Here is a 16718-nt window from a genome sequence, read left to right on the forward strand (position 1 = left end):
GTAAACAAAGTGGCCTGGAAGCTCAAACTGGGTGGAGCTCACCACAGCTCAAGGAGGCCTGCCTGCCTCTGTAGGCTCCACCTCTGGGGGCAGGGCACAGACTAACAAAAAGAGAGCAGTAACTTCTGCAGACTTAAATGTCCCTGTCTGACAGCTTTGAAGAGAGTAGTGGTTCTCCCAGCACGCAGCTTGAGATGTGAAAATGGGCAGACTGCCTCCTCAAGTGGGTCCCTGACCCCTGAGTAGCCTAACTAGGAGGCATCCCCCAGTAGGGGCGGACTGACACCTCACACGGCCGGGTACTCCTCTGAGACAAAACTTCCAGAGGAATGATCAGGCAGCAGCATCTGCGGTTCACCAATATCCGCTGTTCTGCTGCCACCGCTGCTGATACCCAGGCAAACAGGATCCGGAGTGGACCTCCAGTAAACTCCAACAGACCTGCAGCTGAGGGTCCTGACTGTTAGAAGGACAACTAACAAACAGAAAGGACATCCACACCAAAAACCCAGCTGTACGTCACCATCATCGAAGATCGAAGGTAGATAAAACCACAAAGATGGGAAAAAAACAGAGCAGAAAAACTGGAAACTCTAAAAATCAGAGCACCTCTCCTCCTCCAAAGGAATGCAGCTCCTCACCAGCAACGGAACAAAGCTGGATGGAGAATGACTTTGACGAGTTGAGAGGGGATGGCTTCAGAAGATCAAACTACTCTGAGGTAAAGGAGGTACTCTGAGCTAAAGGAGGAAGTTCAAACCAATGGCAAAGAAGTTAAAAACTTTGAAAAAAAAATAGATGAATGGATAACTAGAATAATCAATGCAGAGAAGTCCTTAAAGGACCTGATGGAGCTGAAAACCATGGCACGAGGACTACGTGATGAATGCACAAGCCTCAGTAACCAATGCAATCAACTGGAAGAAAGAGTATCAGCGATGGAAGATGAAATGAATGAAATGAAGCGTGAAGAGAAGTTTAGAGAAAAAAGAATAAAAAGAAACAAACAAAGCCTCCAAAAAATATGGGACTATGTGAAAAGACCAAATCTACGTCTCATTGGTGTACCTGAAAGTGACGGGGAGGCTGGAACCAAGTTGGAAAACATTCTGCAGGATATTATCCAGGAGAAGTTCTCCAATCTAGGAAGGCAGGCCAACATTCAAATTCAGGAAATACAGAGAACACCACAAAGATACTCCTTGAGAAGAGCAACTCCAAGACACATAATTGTCAGATTCACCAAAGTTGAAATGAAGGAAAAAATGTTAAGGGCAGCCAGAGAGAAAGGTCGGGTTACCCACAAAGGGAAGCCCATCAGGCTAACAGCTGATCTCTTGGCAGAAACTCTACAAGCCAGAAGACAGTGGGGGCCAATATTCAACATTCTTAAAGAAAAGAATTTTCAATCCAGAATTTCATATCCAGCCAAACTAAGCTTCATAAGTGAAGGAGAAATAAAATCCTTTACAGACAAGCAAATGCTGAGAGATTTTGTCACCACCAGGCCTGCCCTAAAAGAGCTCCTGAAGGAAGCACTAAACATGGAAAGGAACAACTGGTACCAGCCACTGCAAAAACATGCCAAATTGTAAAGACCATCAAAGCTAGGAAGAAACTGCATCAACTAACAAGCAAAATAACCAGCTAACATCATAATGACAGGATCAAATTCACACATAACAATACTAACCTTAAATGTAAATGGGCTAAATGCTCCAATTAAAAGGCACAGACTGGCAAATTGGATAAAGAGTCAAGACCCATCAGTGTGCTGTATTCAGGAAACCCATCTCACGTGCAGAGACACACATAGGCTCAAAATAAAGGGATGGAGGAAGATCTACCAAGCAAATGGAAAACAAAAAAGGCAGGGGTTGCAATCCTAGTCTTGGATAAAAAAGACTTTAAACCAACACAGATCAAAAGAGAAAAGAACGCCATTACATAATGGTAAAGGGATCAATTCAACAAGAAGAACTAACTATCCTAAATATATATGCACCCAATACAGGAGCACCCAGATTCATAAAGCAAGTCCTTAGTGACCTACAAAGAGACTTAGACTCCCACACAATAATAATGGGAGACTTTAACACCCCACTGTCAACATTAGACAGATCAATGAGACAGAAAGTTAACAAGGATACCCAGGAATTGAACTCAGCTCTGCACCAAGTGGACCTAATAGACATCTACAGAACTCTCCACCCCAAATCAACAGAATAGACATTTTTTTCAGCACCACACCACACCTATTCCAAAATTGACCACATAGTTGGATGTAAAGCACTCCTCAGCAAATGTAAAATAACAGAAATTATAACAAACTATCTCTCAGACCACAGTGCAATCAAACTAGAACTCAGGATTAAGAAACTCACTCAAAAGCACTCAACTACATGGAAACTGAACAACCTGCTCCTGAATGACTACTGGGTACATAACGAAATGAAGGCAGAAATAAAGACATTCTTTGAAACAAATGAGAACAAAAACACAACATACCAGAATCTGTGGGACACATTCAAAGCAGTGTGTAGAGGAATGGCCATACTGCCCAAGGTAATTTACAGATTCAATGCCATCCCCATCAAGCTACCAATGACTTTCTTCACAGAATTGGAAAAAACTACTTTAAAGTTCATATGGAACCAAAAAAGAGCCCATATTGCCAAGTCAATCCTAAGCCAAAAGAACAAAGCTGGAGGCATCACGCTACCTGACTTCAAACTATACTACCAGTATAGCACTAAATGCCCACAAGAGAAAGCAGGAAAGATCTAAAATTGACATCCTAACATCAGAATTAAAAGAACTAAAGAAACAAGAGCAAACACATTCAAAAGCTAGCAGAAGGCAAGAAATAACTAAGATCAGAGCGGAACTGAAGGAAATAGAGACACAAAAAACCCTTCAAAAAATCAATGAATCCAGGACTGGTTTTTTGAAAAGATCAACAAAATTGATAGATCGCTAGCAAGCCTAATAACGAAGAAAAGAGAGAAGAATCAAATAGACGCAATAAGAAATGACAAAGGGGATATCACCACCGATCCCACAGAAATACAAACTACCATCAGAGAATGCTATAAACACCTCTACACAAATGAACTAGAAAATCTAGAAGAAATGGATAAATTCCTGGACACATACACTCTCCCAAGTCTAAACCAGGAAGAAGTTGAATCTCTGAATAGACCAATAACAGGCTCTGAAATTGAGGCAATAATTAATAGCTTACCAACCAAAAAAAGTCCAGGACCAGATGGATTCACAGCCGAATTCTACCAGAGGTACAATGAGGAGCTGGTACCATTCCTTCTGAAATTATTCCAATCAACAGAAAAAGAGGGAATCCTCCCTAACTCATTTTATGAGGCCAGCATCATCCTGACACCAAAGCCTGGCAGAGACATAACAAAAAAGAGAATTTTAGACCAATATCCTTGATGAACATTGATGCAAAAATCCTCAATAAACTACTGACAAACCGAATCCAGCAACACATCAAAAAGCTTATCCACCATGATCAAGTGGGCTTCATCCCTGGGATGCAAGGCTGGTTCAACATACAAAAATCAATAAACGTAATCCAGCATATAAACAGAACCAAAGACAAAAACCACATGATTATCTCAATAGATGCAGAAAAGGCCTTTGACAAAATTCAACAACCTTCATGCTAAAAACTCTCAACCAATTAGGTATTGATGGGACATATCTCAAAATAATAAGAGCTATCTGTGACAAACCCACAGCCAATATCATACTGAATGGACAAAAACTGGAAGCATTCCTTTTGAAAACGGGCACAAGACAGGGATGCCCTCTCTCACCACTCCTATTCAACATAGTGTTGGAAGTTCTGGCCAGGGAAATCAGGCAGAAGAAGGGAATAAAGGGCATTCAATTAGGAAAAGAGGAAGTCAAATTGTCCCTGTTTGCAGATGACATGATTGTATGTCTAGAAAACCCCATCGTCTCAGCCCAAAATCTCCTTAAGCTGATAAGCAACTTCAGCAAAGTCTCAGGATACAAAATCAATGTGCAAAAATCACAAGCATTCTTTTATACCAATAACAGACAAACAGAGAGCCAAATCATGAGTGAACTCCCATTCACAATTTCTTCAAAGAGAATAAAATACCTAGGAATCCAACTTACAAGGGATGTAAAGGACCTTTTCAAGGAGAACTACAAACCACTGCTCAAGGAAATAAAAGAGGATACAAACAAATGGAAGAACATTCCATGCTCATTGGTAGGAAGAATCAATATCGTGAAAATGGCCATACTGCCCAAGGTAATTTATAGATTCAATGCCATCCCCATCAAGCTACCAATGACTTTCTTCACAGAATTGGAAAAAACTACTTTAAAGTTCATATGGAACCAAAAAAGAGCCCATATTGCCAAGTCAATTCTAAGCCAAAAGAACAAAGCTGGAGGCATCACGCTACCTGACTTCAAACTATACTACCAGGCTACAGTAACCAAAACAGCATGGTACTTGTACCAAAACAGATATATAGACCAATGGAACAGAACAGAGCCCTCAGAAATAATGCTGCTTATCTACAACTATCTGATTTTTGAGAAACCTGACAACAACAAGCCATGGGGAAAGGATTCCCTATTTAATAAATAGTGCTGGGAAAACTGGCTAGCCATATGTAGAAAGCTGAAACTGGATCCTTTCCTTACACCTTATACAAAAATTAATTCACGATGGATTAAAGACTTAAATGTTAGACCTAAAACCATAAAAACCCTAGAAGAAAACCTAGGCAATACCATTCAGGACATAGGCGTGGGCAAGGACTTCATGTCTAAAACACCAAAAGCAATGGCAACAAAAGCCAAAATTGACAAATGGGATCTAATTAAACTAAAGAGCTTCTGCACAGCAAAAGAAACCACTATCAGAGTGAACAGGCAACCTACAGAATGGGAGAACATTTTTGCAACCTACTCATCTGACAACGGGCTAATATCAAGAATCTACAATGAACTCAAACAAATTTATAAGAAAAAAACAAACAACCCCATCAAAAAGTGGGCGAAGGATGTGAACAGACACTTCTCAAAAGAAGACATTTATGCAGCCAAAAAACACATGAAAAATTGCTCATCATCACTGGCCATCAGAGAAATGCAAATCAAAACCACAATGAGATACCATCTCACACCAGTTAGAATGGCAATCATTAAAAAGTTCAGGAAACAACAGGTGCTGGAGAGGATGTGGAGAAATAGGAACACTTTTACACTGTTGGTGGGACTGTAAACTAGTTCAACCATTGTGGAAGTCAGTGTGGCGATTCCTCAGAGATCTAGAACTAGAAATACCATTTGACCCAGCCATCCCATTACTGGGTATGTACCCAAAGGATTATAAATCATGCTGCTATAAAGACACATGCACACGTATGTTTATAGCGGCACTATTCACAATAGCAAATACTTGGAACCAACCCAAATGTCCAACAAAGATAGACTGGATTAAGAAAATGTGACACATATACACCATGGAGTACTATGCAGCCATAAAAAATGATGAGTTCATGTCCTTTGTAGGGACATGGATGAAGCTGGAAACCATCATTCTCAGCAAACTATCGCAAGGACAGAAAACCAAACACTGCATGTTCTCACTCATAGGTGGGAATTGAACAATGAGAACACTTGGACACAGGAAGGGGAACATCACACACTGGGGACTGTTGTGGGTTGGGGGAGGGGGGAGGGATAGCATTAGGAGATATACCTAATGCTAAATGACGAGTTACTGGGTGCAGCACACAAACATGGCACATGTATACATGTGTAACAAATCTGCACATTGTGCACATGTACCCTAAAACTTAAAGTATAATAATTAAAAAAACTGTAAATTTTAAAATGTAAAATCTTTTCCAAAAATTTAAATTTTACTCTGAGATGTGTTCTCAACACTGGTCATCTGCAGACATCTTCTGACCCTGCTGAGGGAAGTGTTATGCCTGTGATGTTTTCCTCCCTGGAGAACTATTGGAAAACCCCTACTTTGTCAGTTACTAGATCTAGGTCTTAGTCTAATCTCAGTCCCAATTTAGCCATGTGACTATGAATGAATTACTTAATGTGTCTGGGACTCAGTTTCTTTATCTAGAATTTAATTCATTGAGAACATATTTATTGAGCCTTTGTATGACTCTCATTGAGCTCTTACTATGTACCAGAATATTCTAAGTGCTTGATATATGTATTTTTTGATTTCCAAAACACTGTGAGTTATGAGCTGTTATTATCATTTCAAATTTACAGATGAGGAAACTGATGCCCAGAAAGATTAAGTCACTTGCCCAAACTCACACAGCTAGTAGAAGTGCTACAACTAAGACTTGAACCTAAGAAGTTCAGCTCCAGCATTTGTTCAGTTAACCATCTCATTACATGTCAGTTAGGGTGGGTACAGCTGCAAAAAATAGGAAACTCAGCCAGAAGAAAGTTTACAATTAGAATATTTATTATCTTACAAGGTTGAGATTCCAAAGGCTGGTGGTACCAGGGTTGACTTAATTGTTCCATGATATATCATCAAGGACCTGGACTATTCCCTGTCTTCCACTCTGCTTCCCTCAGCATGTTGGCTTTTGTCTCCCAAGCTTGACTCTTTCTGTTCAAAGGATAGCTGGTGTAACTGTAGGCACCACAAACTATTTTTATTGGGGAGGAAATCTTCCCCAGAAGCCTCCAAGAGACTGGTCAAAACTGGGTTATATGTCCATCGTTAAGCCAGTCACTAACAAAGGAGAATGAGATTATAATTTTGCTTACACCATTTAGGGTTAACCCTTGGGTCTTGGGCAGTCCCTGTCTTTATTGAGCACTTTTTCTCTGTGAGGATTTTATGAGTAAGAAGGGGTGGGATGCTTGGCTATTGGGTAGGGATAGGACAGTGACTGCCACTGTGGTTAAAAGCCAATTCCCATGTTCATTGGATTTACTATATTCTCTCTTAGCTTCTTTCACCTCCTGGATCCAACAGTCACCAAGTCCTAATCAGACTATCCTCCAGATTTGCAAACATAGTATAGTTCTTCATTCACTAAAACATGAAGTCTAATCTTAAGAGAACACCGAAGGCCTGTCCTGCCTGGGTCTACAATCCCTTTACCTTTCTAGTAACAACAGTTTCGCCCCACCATGGTATATATAGCCAAAGTGGAGGAGAATTGCTTGCAGTTCCCTATGCACACAGAGATGCTGTATGTTCGTGTCTTCAATTCATACTGTTCCTTCTGCCTTGACTACCCTTCCTCTTTTGCCTCGACTACCCTTCCTCTTTTGCCTCCCTGGGGAACTGCTACCTAATGGTATCGTGTACAATTTAGTGAGAGATAGAGACTTTGGGAACAGGACAATCCATGTGCAAAACAATTTTTTATCATCTGAGAGATAGGGTGGGGAAGTGGATCCAAAAGGAGGTTTTATAGTAGTCCCCTCCTCATCTGCAGTTTTGCTTTCCAAGGTTTTGGTTACATACCATCAACCATCAATCCAAAAATATTGAATGGAAAATTCCAGAAACAATCAATTCGTTAAGTTTTCAATTGTGTGCTGTTCAGAGTAGCATGATGAAATCTGTCCTGCTCCACCTTTCCTATAACATAAATCATGCCTTTGTTCAGTGAATCCATGCTGTAGATGCTGCCTATCCATTAGTCACTTAGTAGCCTGACTTGATTATCAGATGGACTTTTGCAGTATTGCAGTGTTTGTTTTCAAGTCACCTTTATTTTGCTCCATAGTGGCCCGAAAGCACAAGGGTAATGACCCTGGCAATTCAGCTTTGCCAAAGGGAAGCCATTAAGTGTTTCCTATAAGTGAAAAAGTGAAAGTTCTTGACTTAAGGAAAGAAAAAAAATTGTATGCTAAGGTTGCTAAGATGTACAGCAAGAATGAATCTCTTATCCGTAAAAAATTGTGAAGAAGGAAAAAAGAAATTTATTCCAGCTTTGTTATCACATCTCAAACTGCAAAAGTTACAGTTATGGTGTGGGAGAAGTATTTAGTTAATATAGAAAAGGCATTAAATTTGTGGGTGGAAGATATGAACAGAAATGTGTTCTGATTGACGGCAACGTGTTGTGCTAGAAAGCACTGGGCCTGTGTGAAGACTTAAGCAAGGGATCCCCTGAAATGAGTGACACCAAGCCATCTGCTGCAATTAAGAGATGGTTACACAGATTCAGTAATACAGAAGGCCAACTGGAGCCTCACACTACATCACAATGCCTACCTCATTCACCTCACATCATCTCATCACATCGGCATTGTATCAGCTCACATCATCACAAGAAGAAGGGTGGTACAGTACAGTAAGATATTTTGAGAGACAGACCACATTCACATAATGTTTTTTCACAATATGTTGTTAGAATTGTTCTATTTTATTATTGTGTTGTTAACCTCTAACTATACCTTATTTAAAAATTAAAATTTATCATAGGTGTATATGTATAGGAGAAAACATAGTATATACATCCAAAGTTTCAGGCACCCACTGGAGGCCTTGGAATGTATCCCTTAAGGATAAGGGGGACTACTGTGTATGAAGAAGAATTTGCTGAATTAAAACTGACAAGTAGGAGGAAAGTGTGAAATTTGGTTGTCTTGGAGGATGGTGAGGCCAAATAACCAAATAGAGAGTGGACATGGAGGATGGTCAGTTCTACTACGCACGTCTTGCAACTGAAGTAATCGTGGGACCACTAGGAGGAAATTGTCCATCAAGAGCTGAATGAGAGAATGTGAAGCTCAGAAGATAAGTTTGACCTAATGATTTAGAAGTCATATGATATGGTTTGGCTGTGTCCCCACCCAAATCTCATCTTGAATTCTAGCTCCCATAATTCCCACGTGTCATGGGAGGAACCCGGTAGGACATAATTGAATCATGGGGTTGGGTCTTTCCCATGCTGTTCTCATGATAGTAAATAAATCTCACGAGATCTGATGGTTTTATAAATGGGAGTTCTCCTGCATAAGCCCTCTTGCCTGCCGCCATTTAAGATGTGACTTGCTCCTCCTTGCCTTCCGCCATGATTGTGAGGCCTCCCCAGCCATGTAGAACTGTGAGTCAGTTAAACCTCTTTCTTGTATAATTACCCAGTCTCAGGTATGTCTTTATTAGCAGTGTGAGAACAGACTAATACATCATAGTATAGATATCATAGATGGAGACATTTTTCTGATTTTCTTCTCTTTACAGAGAGGATGACGAAAGTGGGCATGTGTGAGTTCATGGAACTAGGCCAGGACATAGAAACAGCCCTTAGCAGAAGCAATGGAACATGAGTCATTGGACCAGAATGGAAACTAAGATTAGAGAATAGCAAGGCCTGGTGGAAGAGTTAAGTCTAAAGTAGTTTATAAAAGTTGAGAAGATAATAGGTCATTGGATGTGAGATAAAAGTGAAAAAAAATTCAAGAAGGGTCTGAAATGAGTATTGAAAGATGAAGTGTGAAGTTAAATAAAAATTGGAGGGCTAAGAAATTGAAATAAAGGAAAAAGAGTTTATAACATCAGGCAGAGGTAGTCTGAGTGACGCTGGCTTGAAGACATGGCCGGCGCCCACTATAGAGCTTTGCCATTCTTGTTTGTGGGTGGATGGGTCAGGATTATTTCGAGGAGCAGAACTCATATAGATGCACAAGCAGGAACAATTTGGAAGTTACTCCTCAAAAGTTGATAGGATAAAAAGAGAAAAAGAAAGAATACAAAAACCTGATGAACAACACACTTACAAGGTAGGCAAAAGAAGAAAAACTACAAAATATCCTAAAACAGGTCAATCACCACGTAAGAGAAAAAAGGTGGAGGGAAAGAATAAGATAGTATCTATGATCTCCTCTGGCTCTGATATTGTATGATTCTTACCTAGAAAGAGTTCAGAAAAAAAAGATTTAATTCATCTAATCCACTTATTAATTTACAGTTATCAGTAATGGATTTGGGGAGAGCAGGCATAGAGACATAATACTCCCTTTTGAAACCAAGAAAGAAATATGATCCGTAATTCTGAGCTTTTATGTAAAACAAAAATATCCTCAAATTTAGTATTTTTTCCCTGCTTCTCCAATGAGGGATAGCATGACTGCTTGTTCTCCAGTGATAGTAAATAAAATGCTGGAATTCAGGGACTCCAGTTAGCAGCTCTAACTGCTTGTCTGCTTCTTCTGTAGGAAGGGAATTGGTGACATCTGTCTCAGTGAGCATCTGGTGACAGCCCAAGAACACACAGGAACTGAGAGGGACCACATCCTTCTGAATCCCTTCGGATTGAAGAGCTTGCCTCTGAAGGCCTTGGGAGTCAGAATCAGCTTGGAAGATTTTTATGAGGTAAAATGGCAGGCAAGTTTGGATGAATTAAAAGAAAGAGAATTTCACATGCCATGAAAACTTTTCTTTAAAATAACATATGATTTCATCATATGACATACCGTTACATCCTGGTTTGATTCACAAACTTTGAAGAATAAGCTAACAGAGGGAGTGGCATAAATTTCTGGAAAAAGCTTCCCTGATTCCTCTCTGGCAGGGCTGCCTTACGACTTAGGCGGACCCCAGAAACATCTGCCTTCATGGGCCCCTTCTGCCATTAAAAAAATACAAAAATTATATTTTACAGCTGTGTTAGTATAAAGGCAAATCTAATACAGGCTGGGTTGATTACTACATATTCATTATTATTAGTGTCATTGTTTTTCTTCTGTGAGAGAAATAACAAAAGATGTTTGTGGATGCCTAAAAGTATTGGTGCTGGCCTGCTGTGACTCTTTGGCCCCTGGGTGCCAGCCCGGTTGCTAGGAACACCTTTCTGCTTTTCCTGACCATGCTTGAGTCCCACTGCCAGACCCTGTTTCTCCATGGAGCCCTGCTTGACTGATCCTGCCTGTGGGAACGCCTTCAGTATTTATTGTCTGTCTGATTCATTATGCAATTAGTATAGTCTGTGATCTATTAGCATTTATCTTTTATGTATGAGTCCTTTTATCCCAAATAAATTTTAAGTTGTTTGAGCCCAGGGACCATGGCTTATGCCCCTTCTTCTCCTTGGTATTTACCACATTCAGTGATAGCTGCCATTTATTGAGCACATGCCATGTGCCAGGCATAGTTCTGCTTACACATGGAATTATTCTCACTTTCCAGAAAAAATGCAGCTAATGGAAGAAAAGAAGCTTGCTCCAGGTCTCCCATCCAGACCCAGAATGTCAATCTAAGTTTCTCTGGTTCTGAAGTCAACCTTTTTTCTACTCAATAATCTCCACATGTGGGTTGTGGTGATGATGACGAAGATGAATGGGGGTGGGGAGAAGGGAAATAATATGAAATCAGTGTAAAATCTCAACAGGTACTTAAATTCTGTATAGTAAAGCAAATTTAAAGCGCAACTTGTTCAGCTCTAACAATTTTTTTCATAACTTACTTGAAATCTTTATTCTAAGTGTTTTTGATAAGAGGTATTCATTTACCACAGTGACAACAATGGGATAAGTCACTTGTCTTTGCCATAAGGAAATCCCTCATTTCAATATCTTGAAGTGAACGTTTCAATATCTTGTCTCCTTCCTTTATTTTTTAAAAAGGGAGACTAGAAATAAAAGTAATTTCTTCCCAAGGACAATATGATCAGGTACTAATTCTTCCTTTAATACGTCATAATCGCACCCCATGTTTCAACGAATGTTGGGTGATGTCAGAGTTAAACCCAAAACATCTATTCAAGTAATTCCAAATTTGAAGCAATCAAACATCAGTATGTTCATATCTTATCTGCTTTCATTATAATTCATGCAGAGGCCTATGATCTTGCCATTTTGTCATGATGCCATATAGTAGCCAATGAATACTAAATTGTATGCTTCTTAGCTATTTTTCTACCAGTTTCAAGTGGGAACAGATTTCACCCATGTGCTGCAGTTTGTCCATTTAAAATCTTACCTGCCTAGAATGTGTGAAATCACAGAAACCCAGAAGAGAACACTATTTTTACATACGCAAAGTTTGGTGTCATAGAAAGAGGATCCAAGTACATTTGGCCTTGGATCCTTCCTCTACCACTTAACGCTGGTGTGGCCTCAGGAGTGTCACTTGATTCCTTTTGTTCATAAATAAAGTAGTGATAAAAGTGTTTACCTTTACATGTTAATTGTAAGGCTAGGAGATTTGCTATGGAAAATACTTTGCCCAGTCTTTAGCATGTAGTAGGTGCTTACTAAATGCTAGTTCATTAATATCATTGCTATTATCATTACCGTCTCTGAATGGTGCCAAACGACTAGTTAGAAAAGTTAAGATAAAAACAGCTCTTGAATTTATTCACTTGGGCCTTGATATAGACTGGGCCTTTTATGTTGCCAAAATAGCCAGGGAAATATAAGTGTAAAGTCACATTAAAATGTTTCATGCAGGGAAAAATAAGTGGTCTCCTAACTTGATTTTGCTCATTTATTTTTCCAGCAAGCATTAAACCATAATCAGGCCCTTACAACTGGAAACATCACATAGCAATTAGAGTTTCACATGTCACAACTGAGGTCTTTGGGGAAAGAGATGCTACCGACATACCAGCCCATTCTGTCCTTTGCAACCTAATGTCCCCGTTGTTACAACCAGCATTTTGTAATACACTTTTACTATCCTGAAATGAAACTCATAGATAAAATAACCTATCTTCTCATTGGGTTTTTTTTTTTAAAATGCCCTAAGTATCTATCATTAGAGGAAAAATAAAAGGAAAGTAATATACAATTTAAAATAATCTAAAATGCTATGGCACAGCTACATTGGGGAACTTAATAAAGTTGTCAGACACTTTTGCTTAAAAATAATATCACCTTGACTGCAATATCTACAAATACAGATTGACACAGATGGCTGAACTGGCAACTCAGACACCAAGAGCTATATTGCATCTTTGATGCTATTTTCTAGAATGGTGAATGACTCTTGATAAGTTCCAAACACAGCAAAGCATGATCTTTCCTTAATTTATGTAATTGTGTCCCTGGAAAATTTAGTGTGTATTAAAACTGTGCAAAAATATTTTGTGTTATATGTATATATGGAGTTAGGCTCTATGCCAAGACAGTTACAAAGAGGTTTTTCATTGACAAAAATGCCTGGAGGGACATCCCTAACTTGTCCAAACTTGAACTTGGGACAATTTTTCATTGTGTGCAATTGTCTTGCCCATTGCAGAACACCTAGCTCAGTGGCCCTTTATCATTTTAAGGCTAATAGTGCTTACTAATTACTGGGACCAAGAAAATTCCACAAAAATTTTTCAAAACATCCCCTAGGGATGTCCTGCTCCTGTTGAGACTACCGCTGTAGTCATACTAAGCACTTGCAATTCTCTCAACAGCCAGACTTTGCTTATTCTTTTTTTCTCTGCAGGAGATGCTCTTCCTCTACTTGGCCTTGCTATTAATGACTTAACCCTAAAGACCCACATCAGGTATCTCTAGTCTAGGAAGTCATCTGTAAAGCTCCAGTTGCCTTCCCTTTGTGTTCTCATAAGACCCTCTGCTTAAGGAATTTCGACTTTGATTGTACAGTATTATTTGTTTTCCTACATCATCTAAGAGCTCCTGAAGGCAGAATAAATCATTCAATTTATTTTTCTTTATCTTCATTTACTTATTTTTACCTCTTTAAATTTAAATTTATTGGTTTCAGCCTGCTAGCTTTGAAGAATACAAGAAGTTCGGGCGAGGAGGGGTTCCCTGCAGCACAGCACAGCTGCCTTGCCAGATCATGGCCAGACTGCTTCTTTAAGCGGTACCTCAATCTATTCCTCTTCAGTGGGCAAGTCCTCCCTGCAGGGGCTTCAGCCACACAAGCAAGGGTTCTACAGACAAAGTTCTGATCTCTCCCTGGAATGAAGCTCACAGGGGAAGAGCAGCTGTCATCTCTGCAGTTTGGTAAACTCAGCCATTCCAGCCTGCCAACTTTGGAAAATACAAACGATCCAGGCAAGGAAGGGTCTCCTGGCACCTACTCTACCAAAGGGCAGCCAGAGGGCTTCTTGGGGTGGGTCCCTGATCCCATTCCTCCCAAGTGGGCGGGACCTCCCAGCAGGGGTCTCCAGCCACCTCCTACAGGCATGTTCCCTCTGGCAACAGGTCAGTACATCCCTGGGATGGGGCTTCCAGAGGAAGGAGCAGGCTGCCATCTTTGCTGTTTTGCAGGCTTCACTGGCGATATCTCCAGGTACAGGGAAAAACTGAAGCAACTAAGGTCTGGAGTGGACCCCCAGTAAACTGCAGCAGCCCTATGGAAGAATAGCATAACTTTTAAAAGAAAAACAAACAGAAAACAACAACAACATCAACAAAAAAGACCCCACAAAAACCCCAGTCAAAGGAGAGCAAACCTCAAAGATCAAAGGTAGATAAGCCCACAAAAATAAGAAAGAATCAATGCAGAAATCCTGAAAACTCAAAAAGCCAGAGTGCCTCTTCTCCTCCAAATGACAGCAACATCTCTCCAGTAAGGGCACAGAACTGAGATGGCTGAACTGACAGAAGTAGGCTTTGAAAGGTGGGTAATGATGAACTTAGCTGAGCTAAAGGAGCATGTTGTAACCCAATGCAAAGAAACCAAAAATCATGAAAAACAATACAGGAGCTGATAGCCAGAATAGCCAGTTTAGAGCAGAACATAACCAACCTGATGGTGCTGAAAAACACAGCACAAGAACTTCACAATGGAATCACAGGTATCAATAGCAGAATAGGCCAAGCAGAGGGAAGAATCTCAGAGCTTGAAGACTATCTTTCTGAAATAAGACAGGCAGATAAGAAGAGAGAAAAAAGAATGAAAAGGAATGAACAAAACCTATAAGAAATATGGAATTATGTAAAAAGACCAAACGTACTACTGATTGGGATATCTGAAAGAGATGGGGAGATAGAACCAAGTTGGAAAACATACTTCAGGATATCATCTAGAAGAACTTCCCCAACCTAACAAGACAGGCCAACATTCAAATTGAGGAAATGCAGAGAACCCCAGTACGATACTCCATGAGAAGATCAACCCCAAGACACAACATAATAAGATTCTCCAAGGTCAAAATGAAAGAAAAAATGTTAAGGGCAGCCAGAGAGAAAGGCCAGGTCACCTACAAAGGGAAACCTATCAAACTAACAGAAGACCTCTCAGTGGAAACCCTACAAGCCAGAAGAGACTGTGGCCAATCTTCAATTTTTTTTTTTTTTTTTTTTTAAGACAGAGGCTTGCTGTATTGCCCAGGCTGGAGTGCAGTGGCATGATTTCGGTTCACTGCCACCTCCACCTCCCAGGTTTAAGTAATTCTCCTGCTTCAGAGATCCATCATGTGCAAAGACACACATAAGCTCAAAATAAAGGGATGGAGGAAAATTTACCAAGCAAATGGAAAACAGAAAAAAGCAGGGGTTGCAATCCTAGTTTCTGAGAAGACAGACTTTAAACCAATAAAGATTTAAAAAGACAAAGAAGGACATTACATAATGGTAAAGGGTCAATTCAACAAGAAGAGCTAAGTATCCTAAATATATATGTACCCAATACAGGAGCACCCAGATTCATAAAGCATGTTTTCTTAGAGACCTACGAAGAGACATTAGGCATTAGACTCCCACACAATAATAATGGGACACCCCACTGTGAGAAAATAGACAGAAAATTAATAAAGATATTCAGGACCTGAACGCAGTTCTGGATCAAGAGGACCTCACAGATATCTACAGAACTCTCCACCCCAAAACAACAGAATATACATTCTTCTCATTGCCACATGGCACTAAGTCTAAAATTGATCACATTGGAAGTAAAACGGTCCTCAGCAAATGCAAAAGAACTGAAATCGTAACAGTCTCTCAGACCGATGCAATCAAATTAGAACTCAAGATTAAGAAATTCATTCAAAACCACACAACTACATGGAAATTGAACAACCTGCTCCTGAATGACTCTTGGGCAAATAATGAAATTAAGGCAGAAATCAGTAAGTTCTTTGAAACTAATAAGAACAGACAATGTACCAGAATCTCTGGGATGCTGCTAAAGCAGTGTAAAGAGGGAAACTTATAGCACTAAATGCCCACATCAAAAAGCTAGAAAGATTTCAACTTAACAGCTTAACATTTCAACTAAAATAACTAGAGAGCTAAGAGCAAACAAAACCCAAAACTAGCAGAAGACAAGAAATAACCACAGAGCTGAACTGAAGGAGATAAAGATGTGAAAAACCCTTCAAAAAATCAACAAATCCAGGAGCTGGTTTTTTGAAAAAAATTAATAAAATAGGCTGGGTGTGGTGGCTCACACCTGTAATCCCAGCACTCTGGGAGGCAGAGGCAGGCTGATCACCTGAGGTCAGGAGTTTGAGACCACCCTGGCCAAAGTGGTGAAATCCCGTGTCTACTAAAAGTACAAAAATTAGCTGGATGTAGTGGTGGGCACCTGTAATCCAAGCTACTCGGGAGGCTGAGGCAGGAGAATCACTTGAACCAGGGAGGTGGATGTTGCAGTGAGCCAAGATTGTGCCATTGCACTCCAGCCTGGGTGACAAGAGCAAAACTCCATCAAAAAAAAAAAAAAAAGACTGCTAGCTAGATTAATAAAAAAGAGAGAAAAATCAAATAAACACAATCAGAAATGATAAGGGGGATAT

General features: G+C 39.9%; 1 long non-coding RNA gene across 1 annotated transcript in view; it reads right to left on the reverse strand.

Moving 5' to 3' along the window:
- Positions 1-12488: 12488 nt before the first annotated feature.
- Positions 12489-16718, reverse strand: part of LOC134731194 (uncharacterized) — a 48463-nt gene continuing 44233 nt past the window's right edge. Inside the window, exon 4 of the long non-coding RNA XR_010113347.1 lies at positions 12489-14330. This is a non-coding gene — a long non-coding RNA (uncharacterized LOC134731194). The remainder of the gene's footprint in view (positions 14331-16718) is intronic.

The sequence above is a fragment of the Pan paniscus genome, chromosome 9 (genome assembly GCF_029289425.2).
Source record: "Pan paniscus chromosome 9, NHGRI_mPanPan1-v2.0_pri, whole genome shotgun sequence".
In the NCBI taxonomy this organism is placed as follows: Eukaryota; Metazoa; Chordata; class Mammalia; order Primates; family Hominidae; genus Pan; species Pan paniscus.